General features: G+C 44.0%; 1 protein-coding gene across 2 annotated transcripts in view; it reads left to right on the forward strand.

Annotated features, from left to right (window-relative positions):
• klhl36 (kelch-like family member 36) overlaps positions 1-23,965 on the forward strand; it is a 128,827-nt gene that overhangs the window by 40,950 nt on the left and 63,912 nt on the right. The gene's annotated exons all lie outside the window — the stretch shown is intronic.

Genomic DNA, 23,965 nt, shown 5'->3' on the forward strand with positions numbered 1-23,965 from the left:
AAAAAGATCTCAATAACTCACCAAAAATTTAGATTATTGTTTAATGTTTAATGTCTTATTTGTAGGTGGCGGACATGGAGTTTGCACTTTGGGCCATGGGGAGGGGTCTGAACTAGAGTCCCTTTATTTAGAGAGTAGCGACATGATGAGCCGGGGAAAAAAATGGTCACGTGACTCCTGGTGCCATCTTGGGGACAAAATATCTTTCGCTGTTAATCTGTCTGCATGTAAATCCAGCTATTTTATTTATTTAATCTGTGAAAATGCCGGGTTGTTGTGCATTTGGAAGCACAAATAGACACAAGGACTTCAAGATGTACAGATTACCTTCAGATCTGAACAGAAGAAAAATTTTGGAAAATAAAGTCAGCCGTGTGAGATGGAAGCCGACATCATCGTCAAAGTTAAATTTATTGTTCAGTCCCATGTTAGTAAAACTCACCTAAACCGTCATCATGTTTCTTTCTCTTTTTGCTCTGTATGCACCACTCTGCATTTAATCATTAGTGATCTCTGCTCCCCTCCACAGCATGTCTTTTTCCTGGTTCTCTCCCCTCAGCCCCAACCAGTCCTAGCAGAAGACTGCCCCTCTCTGAGCCTGGTTCTGCTGGAGGTTTCTTCCTGTTAAAAGGGAGTTTTTCCTTCCCACTGTCGCCAAGTTCTTGCTCACAGGGGGTCGTTTTGACCGTTGGGGGTTTTCTGTAATTATTGTATGGCTTTTGCCTTACAATATAAAGCGCCTTGGGGCAACTTTTTGTTGTGATTTGGCGCTATATAAATAAAATTGATTTGATTTGATCGTATAAACCAGATATTCACAGTCACCAGACAAAAAAGTCCCAAAGTTTTTGTTTTATTTTACATGTAATAAACACTGTGTATAACTGATTTTGCATAGCGGATTTTCATTCACGTAAGATAAAATGTCCCTTCTGATTGCAATGTATTTGCATTAAAAACCCTGAGCAGTCTGGGCGTGCACAGTAACAGAGGTACAAATTAAAGTTCAGCTCTCTGACACTCGCTGATTCAAGGAAAGTGGGACCGGAATCATTTCCTTGACTAAAAGCTCGACTGTTTATTTATTTCCACAGCGTGCTCAGACTTGGAGCCGCAGCCTGACGTGCACCTGTTAAATCAGACACAAAAGGCTGTCATTTGACACTTTTCTGATTTCACTCTTTCCTCTCATATTTTAATAGTTTTTGCAGTGCACACGCCAATTATAACTGGATCAGAAAAGTCCGCAAATTTACAACACGGAGTTGGAAAAAGGAAATTGTACACTTTACCTTTGAATTGGAGGTGATTGCAGAAAGAAAAGCTTGTTTAGGGTCAAATTAATCCAGAATAAAACATAATCCAGCAATGGAGAACTTTAACTGTCACACACATCGGCGTCATGACACTTAGTTTCAGAGCTGCAGAAACATAAATCAGGCTTTAAATTAATTAAATAAATCATTATAAATTGTAAACTGATGTAAATTTGATAGCTTAACTATTTTGATATTTATTTCACCTGTACCTGGATGTGTTACTGTATGTGGGTAAATGATTAAAAAATGTCAAACATAAAAGGTTCATTCAGTAGTTCAGCACAATTGGCCCCCAGATGGCACCATGTTCTAATTTGTCGCTACTCTCTGAATAAAGGGACTCCAGTCTGAGCTGTTTTGACATAATTCTTTGATATTCACAGTCTCATGAGCTCTTTATTGTTTCTCAAAACTTTATATGATACATTGAATCCATTATTAGTATTTTCTTTTGCACATTTTCACCTTTTCTTTGTCTTTATCCCAAACTAACATCCAACCTACCTACATGTTTGATCAGATTACTAACCACAAGAGCCGGAATCATTTCATATTTGTGGCTTCCCGCACCCTGATAGACCTGATTTTACAGCTGGAACGCCAAACAGACTCAGGAATGCCCAACCTTAGACATTTTAGTTGTTAAAAATCTTATTGTCATTGTTATTATTAATAGTAGTAGTAGTAGTAGTAGTTCAAGGTTGTTACAGCCCGTGGTGGTAGTGGGGACAAGCTCCCACTACCTAAATAGTACTCCCATGTGGCATGTGTTTCAAATAGCCTCTGGCAACCAAGTGCAGCTCCTGGCCTGCCTGTGTGGCTTAGCTTCTAAGCCCAGCAGAAATGCTTCTACTGACAAGAGAAGGGGTGAAGGTGGGTCTCTGGCGCCTCAAAACCAGCTGCTTTGAGTAGATGGAACTCGTCAGCCTAGGAAGGCAGTTCATGTAGAAGAAGGAAACTCTGATCTGAAACCTCCGCTGCCTTTCGGCTATATCCAGTCTTGGACAAGGCTTTCAGGAGTAAACCTTGAGGAACAATCCAGAGTTGGAGTCCCTAAGGTGGTCTGTTGCTGAATTTCAGCACTTTCTCAACAACTCCTGCGACGCTGCCAATGCTCAACTGCATTGGCTTCTGCCTTTCCTTTGGACCACAGTGAGAGCGTGGAGAGGGGGGACCTGCTGCATGGGCAACTGTGGATCTTCCATATTAGCTTGCCCAAGCTTTGTAGCTCCACTGGAGAGGACACTCCAGCATCATCGCAAGATGCCGGAACAACACGAGAAGTGGCAGGTTACTGGTTATAGGCTCATCTGTTTGGCGAAGGAAATGAGCGCCAGGGCTCACTTTTGATGGTGGGAGGGGTCATCACATCTTATTAGACAGCTACCGCCCGCCTCAAGCTGGGCAGCCTCCAGCCAGTAAGGTGCTCTTCCGCCATGGCCTGCTTGCTCCATTGGGTGCGTGAAGCTTAGAGTAAACCTCAAAAGTCAGGCCACAAATTCTTCACCAGACAAGAACAAAAGAAGAAAGAAGACTCCAGCTGTTTGTTTTGCACCTAGAATGTCAGGACCATGTGCCCTGGCTTCTCTGCTGTCATTCTTGTTCTGTTGTTCTGTTAGACCTCAGTGCTGCTTTTGATACTGTTGACCATAAAATTTTATTACAGAGATTAGAGCATGCCATAGGTATTAAAGGCACTGCGCTGCGGTGGTTTGAATCATATTTGTCTAATAGATTACAATTTGTTCATGTAAATGGGGAATCTTCTTCACAGACTAAAGTTAATTATGGAGTTCCACAAGGTTCTGTGCTAGGACCAATTTTATTCACTTTATATATGCTTCCCTTAGGCAGTATTATTAGACGGTATTGCTTAAATTTTCATTGTTACGCAGATGATACCCAGCTTTATCTATCCATGAAGCCAGACGACACACACCAATTAGCTAAACTGCAGGATTGTCTTACAGACATAAAGACATGGATGACCTCTAATTTCCTGCTTTTAAACTCAGATAAAACTGAAGTTATTGTACTTGGCCCCACAAATCTTAGAAACATGGTGTCTAACCAGATCCTTACTGTGGATGGCATTACCCTGACCTCTAGTAATACTGTGAGAAATCTTGGAGTCATTTTTGATCAGGATATGTCATTCAAAGCGCATATTAAACAAATATGTAGGACTGCTTTTTTGCATTTACGCAATATCTCTAAAATCAGAAAGGTCTTGTCTCAGAGTGATGCTGAAAAACTAATTCATGCATTTATTTCCTCTAGGCTGGACTATTGTAATTCATTATTATCAGGTTGTCCTAAAAGTTCCCTAAAAAGCCTTCAGTTAATTCAAAATGCTGCAGCTAGAGTGCTGACGGGGACTAGAAGGAGAGAGCATATCTCACCCATATTGGCCTCTCTTCATTGGCTTCCTGTTAATTCTAGAATAGAATTTAAAATTCTTCTTCTTACTTATAAGGTTTTGAATAATCAGGTCCCATCTTATCTTAGGGACCTCGTAGTACCATATCACCCCAATAGAGCGCTTCGCTCTCAGACTGCAGGCTTACTTGTAGTTCCTAGGGTTTGTAAGAGTAGAATGGGAGGCAGAGCCTTCAGCTTTCAGGCTCCTCTCCTGTGGAACCAGCTCCCAATTCAGATCAGGGAGACAGACACCCTCTCTACTTTTAAGATTAGGCTTAAAACTTTCCTTTTTGCTAAAGCTTATAGTTAGGGCTGGATCAGGTGACCCTGAACCATCCCTTAGTTATGCTGCTATAGACGTAGACTGCTGGGGGGTTCCCATGATGCACTGTTTCTTTCTCTTTTTGCTCTGTATGCACCACTCTGCATTTAATCATTAGTGATCGATCTCTGCTCCCCTCCACAGCATGTCTTTTTCCTGGTTCTCTCCCTCAGCCCCAACCAGTCCCAGCAGAAGACTGCCCCTCCCTGAGCCTGGTTCTGCTGGAGGTTTCTTCCTGTTAAAAGGGAGTTTTTCCTTCCCACTGTAGCCAAGTGCTTGCTCACAGGGGGTCGTTTTGACCGTTGGGGTTTTTACATCATTATTGTATGGCCTTGCCTTACAATATAAAGCGCCTTGGGGCAACTGTTTGTTGTGATTTGGCGCTATATAAAAAAAAAATTGAATTGAATTGAATTGAATTCTCTGTCATTGACAGGGAACTCTCATGGCTAAATGTTCACATTGCCTGCCTCCAGGAAACTCATCTGGCAGACAGAGGTACCATCAAGAAAACAACTTACACCTTCTTTTGGCAAGGGAAGTCCTTGGATAAATCCTGTCAGCACAGTGACGGTTTTGCCATGAAGAACACCCTGGTTGCGTGCATTGATCCACCGTCACCTGGCAGCAAGAGAATTCTTGCCCTCCAGCTTTCAACATCTTCAGGCCCAGCCACCATTGTCAGTGAATACGCTTCAACCCTCTATTCTAATTCAGAAGAAAAAGACCAGTTCTATGAGTCCCTATACCAAATAATATCTGGATTTCCCAGCACAGAAGGCCTCTACCTACTCGGAGACATCAATGCCAGAGTGGGCACTGTGCGTAGCTCCAAGGATGCTGCACCACTCCAAGAAGAGGGGTCGTCCGTGCATCAACACCTGCTGTTTTGGCAGCTCCAATAAAACACAGCAGTTCATCAGCCAGTTGCAAGAAGCCCTCATTGAAGATACACCAGAAGGTGAGGATGGTGTCATTGATGCCAAGTGATCGCACCTCTGAGATGCTGTGTACAACTCGGCCATCAACACCTATGGGAAATAGGAGCGCAAAAACATACTGGTATGAGGCCCACTGGGAGGAAGTGGAGCCTGTGACTGAGGTGAAGAGGAGAGCCCTCCTGACCCACAAGGCAGTGCCCAGTCACAGCACATTAGAAGGCCTCAAAGCTGCCAAGAGAAAAGCTCAGCAAACCGCCCGCCACTGCACCAACTCATACTGGCTGAACCTCTGCAGCAGTATACAGACAGCTGCCGACATTGGGGATGCAAGAGGCATGTATGTGGGCATCAAGAAGGCAAAGCCCCATCCACCTCCAAGTCTTCCCCGCTCAAGTCACAGACAGGTGAAGTAATCACAGATCAGGGGAAGCAGCTGCAGTGCTGGGTTGAGTACTATCTCGAGCTGCATGCAACCCAGGACATTGTCACGGCCCTCAAGGAAATCCCGGATCTGCTGGTCATGGAATAGCTAGACATGCCACCAACCATGGAAGAGCTTGGAAAAGACATTGACTGCCTTGCAAGTGGGAAGGCCCCAGGGAATGACAGCACCCTAACCCTAACTGCTTTATATTGTAAGGCAAAAGCCATACAATAATTACAGAAAAACCCCAACGGTCAAAACGACCCCCTATGAGCAAGCACTTGGCGACAGTGGGAAGGAAAAACTCCCTTTCAACAGGAAGAAACCTCCAGCAGAACCAGGCTCAGGGAGGGGCAGTCTTCTGCTGGGCCTGGTTGGGGCTGAGGGGAGAGAATCAGGAAAAAGACATGCTGTGGAAGAGAGCAGAGATCAATCACTAATGATTAAAAGCAGAGTGGTGCATACAGAGCAAAAAGAGAAAGAAACACTCAGTGCATCATGGGAACCCCCCAGCAGTCTAAGTCTATAGCAGCATAACTAAGGGATGGTTCAGGGTCACCTCAACCAGCCCTAACTATAAGCTTTAGCAAAAACGAAAGTTTTAAGCCTAATCTTAAAAGTAGAGAGGATGTCTGTTTCCCTGATCCGAATTGGGAGCAGGCGGGAAAGCAGGCCGACTGGGTGACTGTGAGGAGGAAGCGTAATTCTAAACAGAAGCCCCGTGTACACCGCCAACCCGTTCACATCTCTAACCGTTTTTCCCCACTCGGCGACACACCCGCCGAGGTTATTGGCGACTCTGTTTTGCGAAATGTGAAGTTAGCGACACCAGCAACCATAGTCAATTGTCTTCCGGGGGCCAGAGCAGGCGACATTGAAGGAAATTTGAAACTGCTGGCTTAGGCTAAGCGTAAATTTGGTAAGATTGTAATTCACGTCGGCAGTAATGACACCCGGTTACGTCAATCGGAGGTCACTAAAATTAACATTAAATCGGTGTGTAACTTTGCAAAAACAATGTCAGACTCTGTAGTTTTCTCTGGGCCCCTCCCCAATCGGACCGGGAGTGACATGTTTAGCCGCATGTTCTCCTTGAATTGCTGGCTGTCTGAGTGTCCAAAAAATGAGGTGGGCTTCATAGATAATTGGCAAAGCTTCTGGGGAAAACCTGGTCTTGTTAGGAGAGACGGCATCCATCCCACTTTGGATGGAGCAGCTCTCATTTCTAGAAATCTGGCCAATTTTCTTAAATCCTCCAAACCGTGACTATCCAGGGTTGGGACCAGGAAGCAGAGTTGTAGTCTTACACACCTCTCTGCAGCTTCTCTCCCCCTGCCATCCCCTCATTACCCCATCCCCGTAGAGACGGTGCCTGCTCCCAGACTACCAATAACCAGCAAAAATCTATTTAAGCATACAAATTCAAAAAGAAAAAATAATATAGCACCTTCAACTGCACCACAGACTAAAACAGTTAAATGTGGTCTATTAAACATTAGGTCTCTCTCTTCTAAGTCCCTGTTGGTAAATGATATAATAATTGATCAACATATTGATTTATTCTGCCTTACAGAAACCTGGTTACAGCAGGATGAATATGTTAGTTTAAATGAGTCAACACCCCCGAGTCACACTAACTGTCAGAATGCTCGTAGCACTGGCCGGGGCGGAGGATTAGCAGCAATCTTCCATTCCAGCTTATTAATTAATCAAAAACCCAGACAGAGCTTTAATTCATTTGAAAGCTTGACTCGTAGTCTTGTCCATCCAAATTGGAAGTCCCAAAAACCAGTTTTATTTGTTATTATCTATCGTCCACCTGGTCGTTACTGTGAGTTTCTCTGTGAATTTTCAGACCTTTTGTCTGACTTAGTGCTTAGCTCAGATAAGATAATTATAGTGGGCGATTTTAACATCCACACAGATGCTGAGAATGACAGCCTCAACACTGCATTTAATCTATTATTAGACTCTATTGGCTTTGCTCAAAAAGTAAATGAGTCCACCCACCACTTTAATCATATCTTAGATCTTGTTCTGACTTATGGTATCAATCAATCAATCAATCAGTTTTTTTATATAGCGCCAAATCACAACAAACAGTTGCCCCAAGGCGCTTTATATTGTAAGGCAAGGCCATACAATAATTATGTAAAACCCCAACGGTCAAAACGACCCCCTGTGAGCAAGCACTTGGCTACAGTGGGAAGGAAAAACTCCCTTTTAACAGGAAGAAACTTCCAGCAGAACCAGGCTCAGGGAGGGGCAGTCTTCTGCTGGGACTGGTTGGGGCTAAGGAAAAAGACATGCTGTGGAGGGGAGCAGAGATCGATCACTAATGATTAAATGCAGAGTGGTGCATACAGAGCAAAAAGAGAAAGAAACAGTGCATCATGGGAACCCCCCAGCAGTCTACGTCTATAGCAGCATAACTAAGGGATGGTCCAGGGTCACCTGATCCAGCCCTAACTATAAGCTTTAGCAAAAAGGAAAGTTTTAAGCCTAATCTTAAAAGTAGAGAGGGTGTCTGTCTCCCTGATCTGAATTGGGAGCTGGTTCCACAGCAGAGGAGCCTGAAAGCTGAAGGCTCTGCCTCCCATTCTACTCTTACAAACCCTAGGAACTACAAGTAAGCCTGCAGTCTGAGAGCGAAGCGCTCTATTGGGGTGATATGGTACTACGAGGTCCCTAAGATAAGATGGGACCTGATTATTCAAAACCTTATAAGTAAGAAGAAGAATTTTAAATTCTATTCTAGAATTAACAGGAAGCCAATGAAGAGAGGCCAATATGGGTGAGATATGCTCTCTCCTTCTAGTCCCCGTCAGTACTCTAGCTGCAGCATTTTGAATTAACTGAAGGCTTTTTAGGGAACTTTTAGGACAACCTGATAATAATGAATTACAATAGTCCAGCCTAGAGGAAATAAATGCATGAATTAGTTTTTCAGCATCACTCTGAGACAAGACCTTTCTGATTTTAGAGATATTGCGTAAATGCAAAAAAGCAGTCCTACATATTTGTTTAATATGCGCTTTGAATGACATATCCTGATCAAAAATGACTCCAAGATTTCTCACAGTATTACTAGAGGTCAGGGTAATGCCATCCAGAGTAAGGATCTGGTTAGACACCATGTTTCTAAGATTTGTGGGGCCAAGTACAATAACTTCAGTTTTATCTATGTCTTTGTCTGTAAGACAATCCTGCAGTTTAGCTAATTGGTGTGTGTCCTCTGGCTTCATGGATACATAAAGCTGGGTATCATCTGCGTAACAATGAAAATTTAAGCAATACCGTCTAATAATACTGCCTAAGGGAAGCATGTATAAAGTGAATAAAATTGGTCCTAGCACAGAACCTTGTGGAACTCCATAATTAACTTTAGTCTGTGAAGAAGATTCCCCATTTACATGAACAAATTGTAATCTATTAGACAAATATGATTCAAACCACCGCAGCGCAGTGCCTTTAATACCTATGGCATGCTCTAATCTCTGTAATAAAATTTTATGGTCAACAGTATCAAAAGCAGCACTGAGGTCCAACAGAACAAGCACAGAGACGAGTCCACTGTCCGAGGCCATAAGAAGATCATTTGTAACCTTCACTAATGCTGTTTCTGTACTATGATGAATTCTAAAACCTGACTGAAACTCTTCAAATAGACCATTCCTCTGCAGATGATCAGTTAGCTGTTTTACAACTACCCTTTCAAGAATTTTTGAGAGAAAAGGAAGGTTGGAGATTGGCCTATAATTAGCTAAGATAGCTGGGTCAAGTGATGGCTTTTTAAGTAATGGTTTAATTACTGCCACCTTAAAAGCCTGTGGTACATAGCCAACTAACAAAGATAGATTGATCATATTTAAGATCGAAGCATTAAATAATGGTAGGGCTTCCTTGAGCAGCCTGGTAGGAATGGGGTCTAATAAACATGTTGATGGTTTGGATGAAGTAACTAATGAAAATAACTCAGACAGAACAATCGGAGAGAAAGAGTCTAACCAAATACCGGCATCACTGAAAGCAGCCAAAGATAACGATACGTCTTTGGGATGGTTATGAGTAATTTTTTCTCTAATAGTTAAAATTTTGTTAGCAAAGAAAGTCATGAAGTCATTACTAGTTAAAGTTAATGGAATACTCAGCTCAATAGAGCTCTGACTCTTTGTCAGCCTGGCTACAGTGCTGAAAAGAAACCTGGGGTTGTTCTTATTTTCTTCAATTAGTGATGAGTAGAAAGATGTCCTAGCTTTACGGAGGGCTTTTTTATAGAGCAACAGACTCTTTTTCCAGGCTAAGTGAAGATCTTCTAAATTAGTGAGACGCCATTTCCTCTCCAACTTACGGGTTATCTGCTTTAAGCTGCGAGTTTGTGAGTTATACCACGGAGTCAGGCACTTCTGATTTAAAGCTCTCTTTTTCAGAGGAGCTACAGCATCCAAAGTTGTCTTCAATGAGGATGTAAAACTATTGACGAGATACTCTATCTCCCTTACAGAGTTTAGGTAGCTACTCTGCACTGTGTTGGTATATGGCATTAGAGAACATAAAGAAGGAATCATATCCTTAAACCTAGTTACAGCGCTTTCTGAAATACTTCTAGTGTAATGAAACTTATTCCCCACTGCTGGGTAGTCCATCAGAGTAAATGTAAATGTTATTAAGAAATGATCAGACAGAAGGGAGTTTTCAGGGACTACTGTTAAGTCTTCTATTTCCATACCATAAGTCAGAACAAGATCTAAGATATGATTAAAGTGGTGGGTGGACTCATTTACTTTTTGAGCAAAGCCAATAGAGTCTAATAATAGATTAAATGCAGTGTTGAGGCTGTCATTCTCAGCATCTGTGTGGATGTTAAAATCGCCCACTATAATTATCTTATCTGAGCTAAGCACTAAGTCAGACAAAAGGTCTGAAAATTCACAGAGAAACTCACAGTAACGACCAGGTGGACGATAGATAATAACAAATAAAACTGGTTTTTGGGACTTCCAATTTGGATGGACAAGACTAAGAGACAAGCTTTCAAATGAATTAAAGCTCTGTCTGGGTTTTTGATTAATTAATAAGCTGGAATGGAAGATTGCTGCTAATCCTCCTCCTCGGCCCGTGCTACGAGCATTCTGACAGTTAGTGTGACTCGGGGGTGTTGACTCATTTAAACTAACATATTCATCCTGCTGTAACCAGGTTTCTGTTAGGCAGAATAAATCAATATGTTGATCAATTATTATATCATTTACCAACAGGGACTTAAAAGAGAGAGACCTAATGTTTAATAGACCACATTTAACTGTTTTAGTCTGTGGTGCAGTTGAAGGTGCTATATTATTTTTTCTTTTTGAATTTTTATGCTTAAATAGATTTTTGCTGGTTGTTGGTGGTCTGGGAGCAGGCACCGTCTCTACGGGGATGGGGTAATGAGGGGATGGCAGGGGGAGAGAAGCTGCAGAGAGGTGTGTAAGACTACAACTCTGCTTCCTGGTCCCAACCCTGGATAGTCACGGTTTGGAGGATTTAAGAAAATTGGCCAGATTTCTAGAAATGAGAGCTGCTCCATCCAAAGTGGGATGGATGCCGTCTCTCCTAACAAGACCAGGTTTTCCCCAGAAGCTTTGCCAATTATCTATGAAGCCCACCTCATTTTTTGGACACCACTCAGACAGCCAGCAATTCAAGGAGAACAGGCGGCTAAACATTTCACTCCCGGTCCGATTGGGGAGGGGCCCAGAGAAAACTACAGAGTCCGACATTGTTTTTGCAAAGTTACACACCGATTTAATGTTAATTTTAGTGACCTCTGATTGGCGTAACCGGGTGTCATTACTGCCGACGTGAATTACAATCTTACCAAATTTACGCTTAGCCTTAGCCAGCAGTTTCAAATTTCCTTCAATGTCGCCTGCTCTGGCCCCCGGAAGACAATTGACTATGGTTGCTGGTGTCGCTAACTTCACATTTCTCAAAATAGAGTCGCCAATAACCAGAGTTTGATCCTCGGCGGGTGTGTCGTCGAGTGGGGAAAAACGGTTAGAAATGTGAACGGGTTGGCGGTGTACACGGGGCTTCTGTTTAGAACTACGCTTCCTCCTCACAGTCACCCAGTCAGCCTGCTTGGGATCTGCCAGGGGGGAACTAACGGCGGCTAAGCTACCTTGGTCCGCACCGACTACAGGGGCCTGGCTAGCTGTAGAATTTTCCACGGTGCGGAGCCGAGTCTCCAATTCGCCCAGCCTGGCCTCCAAAGCTACGAATAAGCTACACTTATTACAAGTACCATTACTGCTAAAGGAGGCCGAGGAATAACTAAACATTTCACACCCAGAGCAGGAAAGTGTGGGAGAGACAGGAGAAGCCGCCATGCTAAATCGGCTAACAGCTAGTAGCTACGCTAACCTAGCGGATTCCTAAAAACACGCAAAGTGAATAATTTAGAGTTGATTCAGCAGAAGGAGTGTTTTAGTTAAGGCACGTAAAGATTACACTGGGAAACAAATCGTAATCTAGATAACTAGATCAATCTAACTGCGCAGATTAAACAGCTAACAGATACAGAAAAACACCACTGTCCTCCGGAACAGGAAGTGATGCAATACCACAGTGAGAGCCAACCACCAGTAAATGTAAATAGAAGACTTAACAGTATTCCCTGAAAACTCCCTTCTGTCTGATCATTTCTTAATAACATTTACATTTACTCTGATGGACTACCCAGCAGTGGGGAATAAGTTTGATTACACTAGAAGTCTTTCAGAAAGCGCTGTAACTAGGTTTAAGGATATGATTCCTTCTTTATGTTCTCTAATGCCATATACCAACACAGTGCAGAGTAGCTACCTAAACTCTGTAAGTGAGATAGAGTATCTCATCAATAGTTTTACATCCTCATTGAAGACAACTTTGGATGCTGTAGCTCCTCTAAAAAAGAGAGCTTTAAATCAGAAGTGCCTGACTCCGTGGTATAACTCACAAACTCGTAGCTTAAAGCAGATAACCCGTAAGTTGGAGAGGAAATGGCGTCTCACTAATTTAGAAGATCTTCACTTAGCCTGGAAAAAGAGTCTGTTGCTCTATAAAAAAGCCCTCCGTAAAGCTAGGACATCTTTCTACTCATCACTAATTGAAGAAAATAAGAACAATCCCAGGTTTCTTTTCAGCACTGTAGCCAGGCTGACAAAGAGTCAGAGCTCTATTGAGCTCAGTATTCCATTAACTTTAACTAGTAATGACTTCATGACTTTCTTTGCTAACAAAATTTTAACTATTAGAGAAAAAATTACTCATAACCATCCCAAAGACGTATCGTTATCTTTGGCTACTTTCAGTGATGCCGGTATTTGGTTAGACTCTTTCTCTCCGATTGTTCTGTCTGAGTTATTTTCATTAGTTACTTCATCCAAACCATCAACATGTTTATTAGACCCCATTCCTACCAGGCTGCTCAAGGAAGCCCTACCATTATTTAATGCTTCGATCTTAAATATGATCAATCTATCTTTGTTAGTTGGCTATGTACCACAGGCTTTTAAGGTGGCAGTAATTAAACCATTACTTAAAAAGCCATCACTTGACCCAGCTATCTTAGCTAATTATAGGCCAATCTCCAACCTTCCTTTTCTCTCAAAAATTCTTGAAAGGGTAGTTGTAAAACAGCTAACTGATCATCTGCAGAGGAATGGTCTATTTGAAGAGTTTGTCAGGTTTTAGAATTCATCATAGTACAGAAACAGCATTAGTGAAGGTTACAAATGATCTTCTTATGGCCTCGGACAGTGGACTCATCTCTGTGCTTGTTCTGTTAGACCTCAGTGCTGCTTTTGATACTGTTGACCATAAAATTTTATTACAGAGATTAGAGCATGCCATAGGTATTAAAGGCACTGCGCTGCGGTGGTTTGAATCATATTTGTCTAATAGATTACAATTTGTTCATGTAAATGGGGAATCTTCGTCACAGACTAAAGTTAATTATGGAGTTCCACAAGGTTCTGTGCTAGGACCAATTTTATTCACTTTATACATGCTTCCCTTAGGCAGTATTATTAGACGGTATTGCTTAAATTTTCATTGTTACGCAGATGATACCCAGCTTTATCTATCCATGAAGCCAGAGGACACACACCAATTAGCTAAACTGCAGGATTGTCTTACAGACATAAAGACATGGATGACCTCTAATTTCCTGCTTTTAAACTCAGATAAAACTGAAGTTATTGTACTTGGCCCCACAAATCTTAGAAACATGGTGTCTAACCAGATCCTTACTGTGGATGGCATTACCCTGACCTCTAGTAATACTGTGAGAAATCTTGGAGTCATTTTTGATCAGGATATGTCATTCAAAGCGCATATTAAACAAATATGTAGGACTGCTTTTTTGCATTTACGCAATATCTCTAAAATCAGAAAGGTCTTGTCTCAGAGTGATGCTGAAAAACTAATTCATGCATTTATTTCCTCTAGGCTGGACTATTGTAATTCATTATTATCAGGTTGTCCTAAAAGTTCCCTAAAAAGCCTTCAGTTAATTCAAAATGCTGCAGCTAGAGTACTGACGGGGACTAGAAGGAGAGAGCATATCTCACCCATATTGGCCTCTCTTCATTGGCTTCCTGTTAATTCTAGAATAGAATTTAAAATTCTTCTTCTTACTTATAAGGTTTTGAATAATCAGGTCCCATCTTATCTTAGGGACCTCGTAGTACCATATCACCCCAATAGAGCGCTTCGCTCTCAGACTGCAGGCTTACTTGTAGTTCCTAGGGTTTGTAAGAGTAGAATGGGAGGCAGAGCCTTCAGCTTTCAGGCTCCTCTCCTGTGGAACCAGCTCCCAATTCAGATCAGGGAGACAGACACCCTCTCTACTTTTAAGATTAGGCTTAAAACTTTCCTTTTTGCTAAAGCTTATAGTTAGGGCTGGATCAGGTGACCCTGAACCATCCCTTAGTTATGCTGCTATAGATGTAGACTGCTGGGGGGTTCCCATGATGCACTGTTTCTTTCTCTTTTTGCTCTGTATGCACCACTCTGCATTTAATCTTTAGTGATCGATCTCTGCTCCCCTCCACAGCATGTCTTTTTCCTGGTTCTCTCCCTCAGCCCCAACCAGTCCCAGCAGAAGACTGCCCCTCCCTGAGCCTGGTTCTGCTGGAGGTTTCTTCCTGTTAAAAGGGAGTTTTTCCTTCCCACTGTAGCCAAGTGCTTGCTCACAGGGGGTCGTTTTGACCGTTGGGGTTTTACATAATTATTGTATGGCCTTGCCTTACAATATAAAGCGCCTTGGGGCAACTGTTTGTTGTGATTTGGCGCTATATAAAAAAATTGATTGATTGATTTGATACTGTTGATCACAGGATCCTCTTGTCTCGTTTAAAGCACCATGATGGCATTTGTGGCACAGCATTAAAGTGGTTTTGTTCCTATCTAATGAACAGAAGATTTTCTGTCATGATAGGTGACTTGTCCTCCTCTGCTGCAACCTTGTCTTGTTGAGTACCCCAGGGTTCCATTTTGGGCCCCATTTTGTTTTGTCTTTATATCTTTATGTATATCTTTCTTTTTGTCTTTAAAACTTAGAAACATGGTGTCTAACCAGATCCTTACTCTGGATGGCATTACCCTGACCTCTAGTAATACTGTGAGAAATCTTGGAGTCATTTTTGATCAGGATATGTCATTCAATGCGCATGTTAAACAAATATGTAGGACTGCTTTTTTGCATTTGCGCAATATCTCTAAAATTAGAAAGGTCTTGTCTCAGAGTGATGCTGAAAAACTAATTCATGCATTTATTTCCTCTAGGCTGGACTATTGTAATTCATTATTATCAGGTTGTCCTAAAAGTTCCCTGAAAAGCCTTCAGTTAATTCAAAATGCTGCAGCTAGAGTACTGACAGGGACTAGAAGGAGAGAGCATATCTCACCCATATTGGCCTCTCTTCATTGGCTTCCTGTTAATTCTAGAATAGAATTTAAAATTCTTCTTCTTACTTATAAGGTTTTGAATAATCAGGTCCCATCTTATCTTAGGGACCTCATAGTACCATATCACCCCAATAGAGCGCTTCGCTCTCAGACTGCAGGCTTACTTGTAGTTCCTAGGGTTTGTAAGAGTAGAATGGGAGGCAGAGCCTTCAGCTTTCAGGCTCCTCTCCTCTGGAACCAGCTCCCAATTCGGATCAGGGAGACAGACACCCTCTCTACTTTTAAGATTAGGCTTAAAACTTTCCTTTTTGCTAAAGCTTATAGTTAGGGCTGGATCAGGTGACCCTGAACCATCCCTTAGTTATGCTGCTATAGACTTAGACTGCTGGGGGGTTCCCATGATGCACTGAGTGTTTCTTTCTCTTTTTGCTCTGTATGCACCACTCTGCATTTAATCATTAGTGATTGATCTCTGCTGTCTTCCACAGCATGTCTTTTTCCTGGTTCTCTCCCCTCAGCCCCAACCAGTCCCAGCAGAAGACTGCCCCTCCCTGAGCCTGGTTTTGCTGGAGGTTTCTTCCTGTTAAAAGGGAGTTTTTCCTTCCCACTGTCGCCAAGTGCTTGCTCACAGGGGGTTGTTTTGACAGTTGGGGTTTTTCTGTAATTATTGTATGGCTTTGCCTTGCAATATGAAGCGCCTTGGGGCAACTGTTTGTTGTGATTTGGCGCTATATAAATGAAATTGATTTTATTTGATTTTTGATTTATATGTTACCACTGGGCTCCATTATGGAGAGACATAACATGTCTTTTCATTGCTATGCAGATGACCTGCATATTTATCTGCCAGTGTCTTCAAATACAAATTACGCTATCAGACTGCATGGCTGATATAAAGCTGTGGCTACAGCAAAATTTTCTTCATTTGAACGAGGACAAAACTGATTACATTTTGTTTGGTGACCCTGCTCTTCTAGGTTCTGGTTTGTTGTCTGCGTCTTTGAAACCTATAGTAAGAAATCGTGGGGTGGTATTTGACAATTCTTTTAGATTTGACAAACAAATTGACAGCGTGGTAAGAACAAGTTTTTATCAGTTGCGTCTTTTATCTAAGGTTAAACCATTTTTAAACCACACTGACCTTGAAAAAAACTATCCACGCTTTTATCAGCTCTAGAATTGACTATTGTAATGCCCTTTATGTTGGAGTTCCTCAGACATCTCTGAGTCGTCTCCAGCTGGTGCATAATGCTGCAGCCCGATTTTTAACAAACATATCAAGACGTCAGCACATCACCCCAGTTCTTTTTAATTTGCACTGGCTTCCAGTCTCTTTTAGAGTTGATTTTAAAATTTTGATTTTTGTCTTTAAAGCCCTTAATGGCCTGACCCCTCCTTATTTCACTGAGCTTTTGCATCCTCGTGTCTCAAACAGGTCTTTGAAGTCTGTAAATCAGCTTTTACTGGAAGTGCCCAGGTCCAGGTCTAAACTCTGGGGTGGTCGCTGGGCAGCAGCTCAAGCAAAGCCGCCCAGACCTCCCGATCCACACACACCTCCCCCAGCTCCTCCGGGGGAACCCCAAGGCGTTCCCAAGCCAGCCGAGAGATGTAGTTCCTCCAGCGTGTCCTGGGTCTTCCCCGGGGCCTCCTCCCAATGGGACGTGCCCGGAACACCTCTCCAGTGAGGCGTCCAGGGGGCATCTGGAAAAGATGCCCGAGCCACCTCAACTGACTCCTTTCGACGTGGAGGAGCAGCGGCTCGACTGCGAGCGCCTCCCGAGTGACTGAGCTCCTCACCCTATCTCTAAGGGAGCGCCCAGCCACCCTGTGGAGGAAACTCATCTTGGCCGCTTGTACTCGCGATCTCGTTCTTTCTGTCATGAGCCAAATCTCATGACCATAGGTGAGGATCGGAACGTAGATCGATCGGTAAATCGAGAGCTTTGCCCCCCTACTCAGCTCTCTCTTCACCACGACAGTCTGATACAGCGACCGCATCAATGCAGATGCTGCACCGATCCGTCTATCGATCTCACGCTCCATCCGTCCCTCACTCGTGAACAAGACCCAGAGATACTTAAACTCCTCCACTTGAGGCAAGGACACTCCACCGACCTGAAGAGGGCAAAGCACCTTTTTCCGGTCGAGAACCATGGCCTCGGATTTGGAGGTGCTGATCTTCATCCTAGACACTTCACACTCGGCTGCAAACTGCCCCAGTGCACGCAGAAGGTCCTGATTTGACGAAGCCAACAGAACCACATCGTCCGCAAACAGCAGAGACGAGATTCTGTGGTTCCCAAACCAGACCCCCTCTACACCCTGGCTGCACCTAGAAATTCTGTCCATAAAAATAATGAACAGAACCGGTGACAAAGGGCAGCCCTGGCAGAGGCCAGCGTGCACTGGAAACAGGTTTGACTTACTACCGGCAATGCGAAACAACCTCCTGCTGCGGTCGTACAGGGACCGGCTAGCCCTTAGCAAAGGACCCCGGACCCCGTACTCCCGGAGCACCCCCCCACAGGGTGCCCTGAGGGACACGGTCAAACGCCTTCTGGGGATGTTGTCGGGCGGTAGAAGGAATACTTCGAGGATCTCCTCAATCCCATCGTCACGTCTTCCGAAGAGGAAGCAGAGACTGGGGACTCAGACGCGGACTCATCCATTACCCAGGCCGAAGTCACCGAGGTGGTTAGAAAGCTCCTCGGTGGCAGGGCTCCTGGGGTGGATGAAGTCCATTCTGAGTACCTTAAGTCTCTGGATGTTGTGGGACTGTCTTGGCTGACACGCCTCTGCAACATCGTGTGGCGATCGGGAACAGTGCCTCTGGACTGGCAGACCGGGGTGGTGGTCCCTCCCCTCCCCGCTGGGAGTGGAGGAAGCCGGTCAGAACTGGCAGGCCCAAACGTATCGTGAGGGTCTGCTGGGAACGACTGGCGGAACCCTCTGTCAGCGCGGTCTTCAACTCCCACCTCCGGGAGAGCTTCTCCCAGATCCCAGGGGAGGTTGAAGACATGGAGTCCGAGTGGACCATGTTCTCCACCTCCATTGTCGATGCGGCCGCTCGTAGCTGTGGTCACAAGGTCTCCGGTGCCTGTCGCGGCGGCAATCCCCGAACCCAGTGGTGGACGCCGGAAGTAAGGGATGCCGTCAAGCTGAAGAAGGAGTCCTACTTATCTTTGTTGGTAGGTTGCACCCCGGAGGCAGCTGACAGGTACCGGCAGGCCAAGCGTGCCGCAGCCTGTGCGGTTGCAGAGGCAAAAACTCGGATGTTCGGGGAGGCCATGGAGGAGGACTATCGGTTGGCCTCGAAGAGATTCTGGTAAACCGTCCGAAGCCTCAGGAGGCGGAAGCAGTTCTCCACCAGCACTGTTTATGGTGCGGGTGGGGAGCTGTTGACCCTGACTGGGGATGTTGTCGGGCGGTGGAAGGAGTACTTTGAGGATCTCCTCAATTCCATCATGTCTTCCGAAGAGGAAGCAGAGACTGGGGACTCAGAGGCGGACTCATCCATTACCCAGGCCAAAGTCACCGAGGTGGTTAGAAAGCTCCTCGGTGGCAAGGCTCCTGGGGTGGATGAAATCTGTCCTGAGTACCTTAAGTCTCTGGATGTTGTGGGACTGTCTTGACACGCCTCTGCAACGTCGCGTGGCGATCGGGGACAGTGCCTCTGGATTGGCAGACCGGGGTGGTGGTCCCTCTGTTTAAGAAGGGTGACAGGAGGGTGTGTTCCAACTATAGGGGAATCACACTCCTCAGCCTCCCCGGTAAGGTCTATTCCAGAGTACTAGAGAGAAGAATTCGACCGATGGTCGAACCTCGGATTCAGGAGGAGCAGTGTGTTTTTCGTCCTGGTCGCGGCACACTGGACCAGCTCTACACGCTCCATCAGGTGCTCGAGGGGTCATGGGATTTCGCCCAACCAGTCCACATGTGTTTTGTGGATCTGGAGAAGGCGTTCGACCGTGTCCCTCTGGGCACCCTGTGGGGGGTGCTCGGGGAGTACGGGGTCCGGGGTCCGGGGTCCTTTGCTAAGGGCTATCCGGTCATGAGATTTTGCTCATGACCGAAAGAACGAGATCGCAAGTACAAGAGTCCGAGATGAGTTTCCTCCGCAGGGTGGCTGTGTGCTCCCTTAGAGATAGGATGAGGAGCTCGGTCACTCGGGAGGAGCTTGGAGTCGAACCGCTGCTCCTGCACGTCGAAAGGGGTCAGCTGAGGTGGCTCAGGCATCTTTTCCGGATGCCCCCTGGACGCCTCGCTGGAGAGGTGTTCCAGGCACGTCCCATCGGGAGGAGGCCCTGGGGAAGACCCAGGACACGCTGGAGGGACTACATCTCTCAGCTGGCTTGGGAACGCCTTGGGGTTCCCCTGGAGGAGCTGGGGGAGGTGTGTGTGTGTGAATCGGGAGGTCTGGGGCGGCTTTGCTTGAGCTGCTGCCCAGCAACCCGACTCCGGATAAAGCGGAAGAAAATGGATGGATGGATGGATGGATGGATGAAATTTAAGGTGGAAATATGGTACTCAGTAATCGATAAATATAATTTGCAAGATAAGGTTCTTTTACTGAAATGGCTTAGGTATGATACAAAATTCAAACCAGGACAACTCCATCTAGCATTCAAACAATGGGAAATCAGAAGAATCACTGCAATCTATACCCTTTTGCAAAATGGGCAATTGATGAGCTTTCAAGAAATGAAAGATAAATATAATCAATCAATCAATCAATCAATCAATCAAGTTTATTTCTAGAGCCCTTTACAACACTCAAAGTGCTTTACAACAAAATTTAAAACAAAACATGGTAAAAACAAATATCCAACAGTAAAACCATTACAAAAACAATTACATAAAATATGCATAAAAACATTTAATATCATAAAATAAAGCGCCATCATGCTACTGAGTGTTAAAACCAGCCTGAACAAATACGTCTTGAGCCTGGACTTAAAAAGCTCTAAGTCAGAGATGATTCTCATTTCAGGGGGCAATTTATTCCAAAGATTGGGCCCAGCAACAGAGAAGGCCCGATCACCCCAGCGTTTAGACCTGGACCTGGGCACTTCCAGTAAAAGCTGATTTACAGACTTCAAAGACCTGTTTGAGACACGAGGATGCAAAAGCTCAGTGAAATAAGGAGGGGTCAGGCCATTAAGGGCTTTAAAGACAAAAATCAAAATTTTAAAATCAACTCTAAAAGAGACTGGAAGCCAGTGCAAATTAAAAAGAACTGGGGTGATGTGCTGACGTCTTGATATGTTTGTTAAAAATCGGGCTGCAGCATTTTGCACCAGCTGGAGACGACTCAGAGATGTCTGAGGAACTCCAACATAAAGGGCATTACAATAGTCAATTCTAGAGCTGATAAAAGCGTGGATAGTTTTTTCAAGGTCAGTGTGGTTTAAAAATGGTTTAACCTTAGATAAAAGACGCAACTGATAAAAACTTGTTCTTACCACGCTGTCAATTTGTTTGTCAAATCTAAAAGAATTGTCAAATACCACCCCACGATTTCTTACTATAGGTTTCAAAGACGCAGACAACAAACCAGAACCTAGAAGAGCAGGGTCACCAAACAAAATGTAATCAGTTTTGTCCTCGTTCAAATGAAGAAAATTTTGCTGTAGCCACAGCTTTATATCAGCCATGCAGTCTGATAGCGTAATTTGTATTTGAAGACACTGGCAGATAAATATGCAGGTCATCTGCATAGCAATGAAAAGACATGTTATGTCTCTCCATAATGGAGCCCAGTGGTAACATATAAATCAAAAATCAAATAAAATCAATTTCATTTATATAGCGCCAAATCACAACAAACAGTTGCCCCAAAGGCACTTTATATTGTAAGGCAAAAGCCATACAGTAATTACAGAAAAACCCCAACGGTCAAAGCGACCCCCTGTGAGCAAGCACTTGGCGACAGTGGGAAGGAAATCTCCCTTTTAACAGGAAGAAACCTCCAGCAGAACCAGGCTCAGGGAGGGGCAGTCTTCTGCTGGGACTGGTTGGGGCTGAGGGAGAGAACCAGGAAAAAAACATGCTGTGGAGGGGAGCAGAGATCAATCACTAATGATTAAATGCAGAGTGGTGCATACAGAGCAAAAAGAGAAAGAAACACTCAGTGCATCATGGGAGCCCCCCAGCAGTCTAAGTCTATAGCAGCATAACTAAGGGATGGTTCAGGGTCACCTGATCCAGCCCTAACTATAAGCTTTAGCAAAAAGGAAAGTTTTAAGCCTAATCTTAAAAGTAGAGAGGGTGTCTGTCTCCCTGATCCGAATTGGGAGCTGGTTCCAGAGGAGAGGAGCCTGAAAGCTGAAGGCTCTGCCTCCCATTCTACTCTTACAAGCCCTAGGAACTACAAGTAAGCCTGCAGTCTGAGAGCGAAGCGCTCGATTAGGGTGATATGGTACTATGAGGTCCCTAAGATAAGATGGGACCTGATTATTCAAAACCTTATAAGTAAGAAGAAGAATTTTAAATTCTGTTCTAGAATTAACAGGAAGCCAATGAAGAGAGGCCAATATGGGTGAGATATGCTCTCTCCTTCTAGTCCCCGTTAGTACTCTAGCTGCAGCATTTTGAATTAACTGAAGGCTTTTCAGGGAACCTTTAGTACAACCTGATAATAATGAATTACAATAGTCCAGCCTAGAGATAAATGCATGAATTAGTTTTTCAGCATCACTCTGAGACAAGACCTTTCTAATTTTAGAGATATTTCGCAAATGCAAAAAAGCAGTCCTCCATATTTGTTTAATATGCACATTGAATGACATATCCTGATCAAAAATGACTCCAAGATTTCTCACAGTATTACTAGAGGTCAGGGTAATGCCATCCAGAGTAAGGATCTGGTTAGACACCATGTTTCTAAGATTTGTGGGGCCAAGTACAATAACTTCAGTTTTATCTGAGTTTAAAAGCAGGAAATTAGAGGTCATCCATGTCTTTGTCTGTAAGACAATCCTGCAGTTTAGCTAATTGGTGTGTGTCCTCTGGCTTCATGGATAGATAAAGCTGGGTATCATCTGCGTAACAATGAAAATTTAAGCAATGCCGTCTAATAATACTGCCTAAGGGAAACATGTATAAAGTGAATAAAATTGGTCCTAGCACAGAACCTTGTGGAGCTCCATAATTAACCTTAGTCTGTGAAGAAGATTCCCCATTTACATGAACAAATTGTAATCTATTAGATAAATATGATTCAAACCACCACAGCGCAGTGCCTTTAATACCTATGGCATGCTCTAATCTCTGTAATAAAATTTTATGGTCAACAGTATCAAAAGCAGCACTGAGGTCTAACAGAACAAGCACAGAGATGAGTCCACTGTCTGAGGCCATAAGAAGATCATTTGTAACCTTCACTAATGCTGTTTCTGTACTATGATGAATTCTAAACCCTGACTGAAACTCTTCAAGTAGACCATTCCTCTGCAGATGATGTTTTACAACTACCCTTTCAAGAATTTTTGAGAGAAAAGGAAGGTTGGAGATTGGCCTATAATTACCTAAGATAGCTGGGTCAAGTGATGGCTTTTTAAGTAATGGTTTAATTACTTAAATGCTTGCGTCTACTGGTGATTGGCTCTCACTGCGGTATTGTATAATTTCCTGTTCCGGAGCACAGCGGTGTTTTGCTGATTGATCTAGTTACCTAGATAACGATTTGTTTCACAGTGTAATCTTCACATGCCTTAACTAAAGCACTCCCTCTGCTGAATCACCTCTAAATTATTTACACATTATTCACTTTGTATGTTTGTAGGAATCCGCTAGCTTAGCGCAGCTACTAGCTCTTAGCCGGTTTAGCATGGCAGCTTCTCCTGTCTCTCCTGCACTTTTCTGCTCTGGGTGTGAAATGTTTACTTATTCCTCGGCCTCCTTTAGCAGTAATGGTACTTGTAATAAGTGTAGCTTATTCGTAGCTTTGGAGGCCAGGCTGGGCGAATTGGAGACTCGGCTCCGCACCGTGGAAAATTCTACAGCTAGCCAGGCCCCTGTAGTCGGTGCGGACCAAGGTAGCTTAGCTGCCGTTAGTTTCCCTCTGGCAGATCCCGAGCAGCCGGGAAAGCAGGCCGACTGGGTGACTGTGAAGAGGAAGTGTAGTTCTAAACAGAAGCCCCGTGTACACCGCCAACCCGTTCACATTTCTAACCGTTTTTCCCCACTCGACGACACACCCGCCGAGGATCAAACTCTGGTTATTGGCGACTCTGTTTGGAGAAATGTGAAGTTAGCGACGCCAGCAACCATAGTCAATTGTCTTCCGGGGGCCAGAGCAGGCGACATTGAAGGAAATTTGAAACTGCTGGCTAAGGCTAAGCGTAAATTTGGTAAGATTGTAATTCACGTCGGCAGTAAAGACACCTGGTTACGCCAATCGGAGGTCACTAAAATTAACATTGAATCGGTGTGTAACTTTGCAAAAACAATGTCGGACTCTGTTGTTTTCTCTGGGCCCCTCCCCAATCGGACTGGGAGTGACATGCACCACAGACTAAAACAGTTAAATGTGGTCTATTAAACATTAGGTCTCTCTCTTCTAAGTCCCTGTTAGTGTTGTGAAAGTGTAGGAACACGGACCCAC

The sequence above is a fragment of the Thalassophryne amazonica genome, chromosome 8 (genome assembly GCF_902500255.1).
Source record: "Thalassophryne amazonica chromosome 8, fThaAma1.1, whole genome shotgun sequence".
NCBI lineage: Eukaryota > Metazoa > Chordata > Actinopteri > Batrachoidiformes > Batrachoididae > Thalassophryne > Thalassophryne amazonica.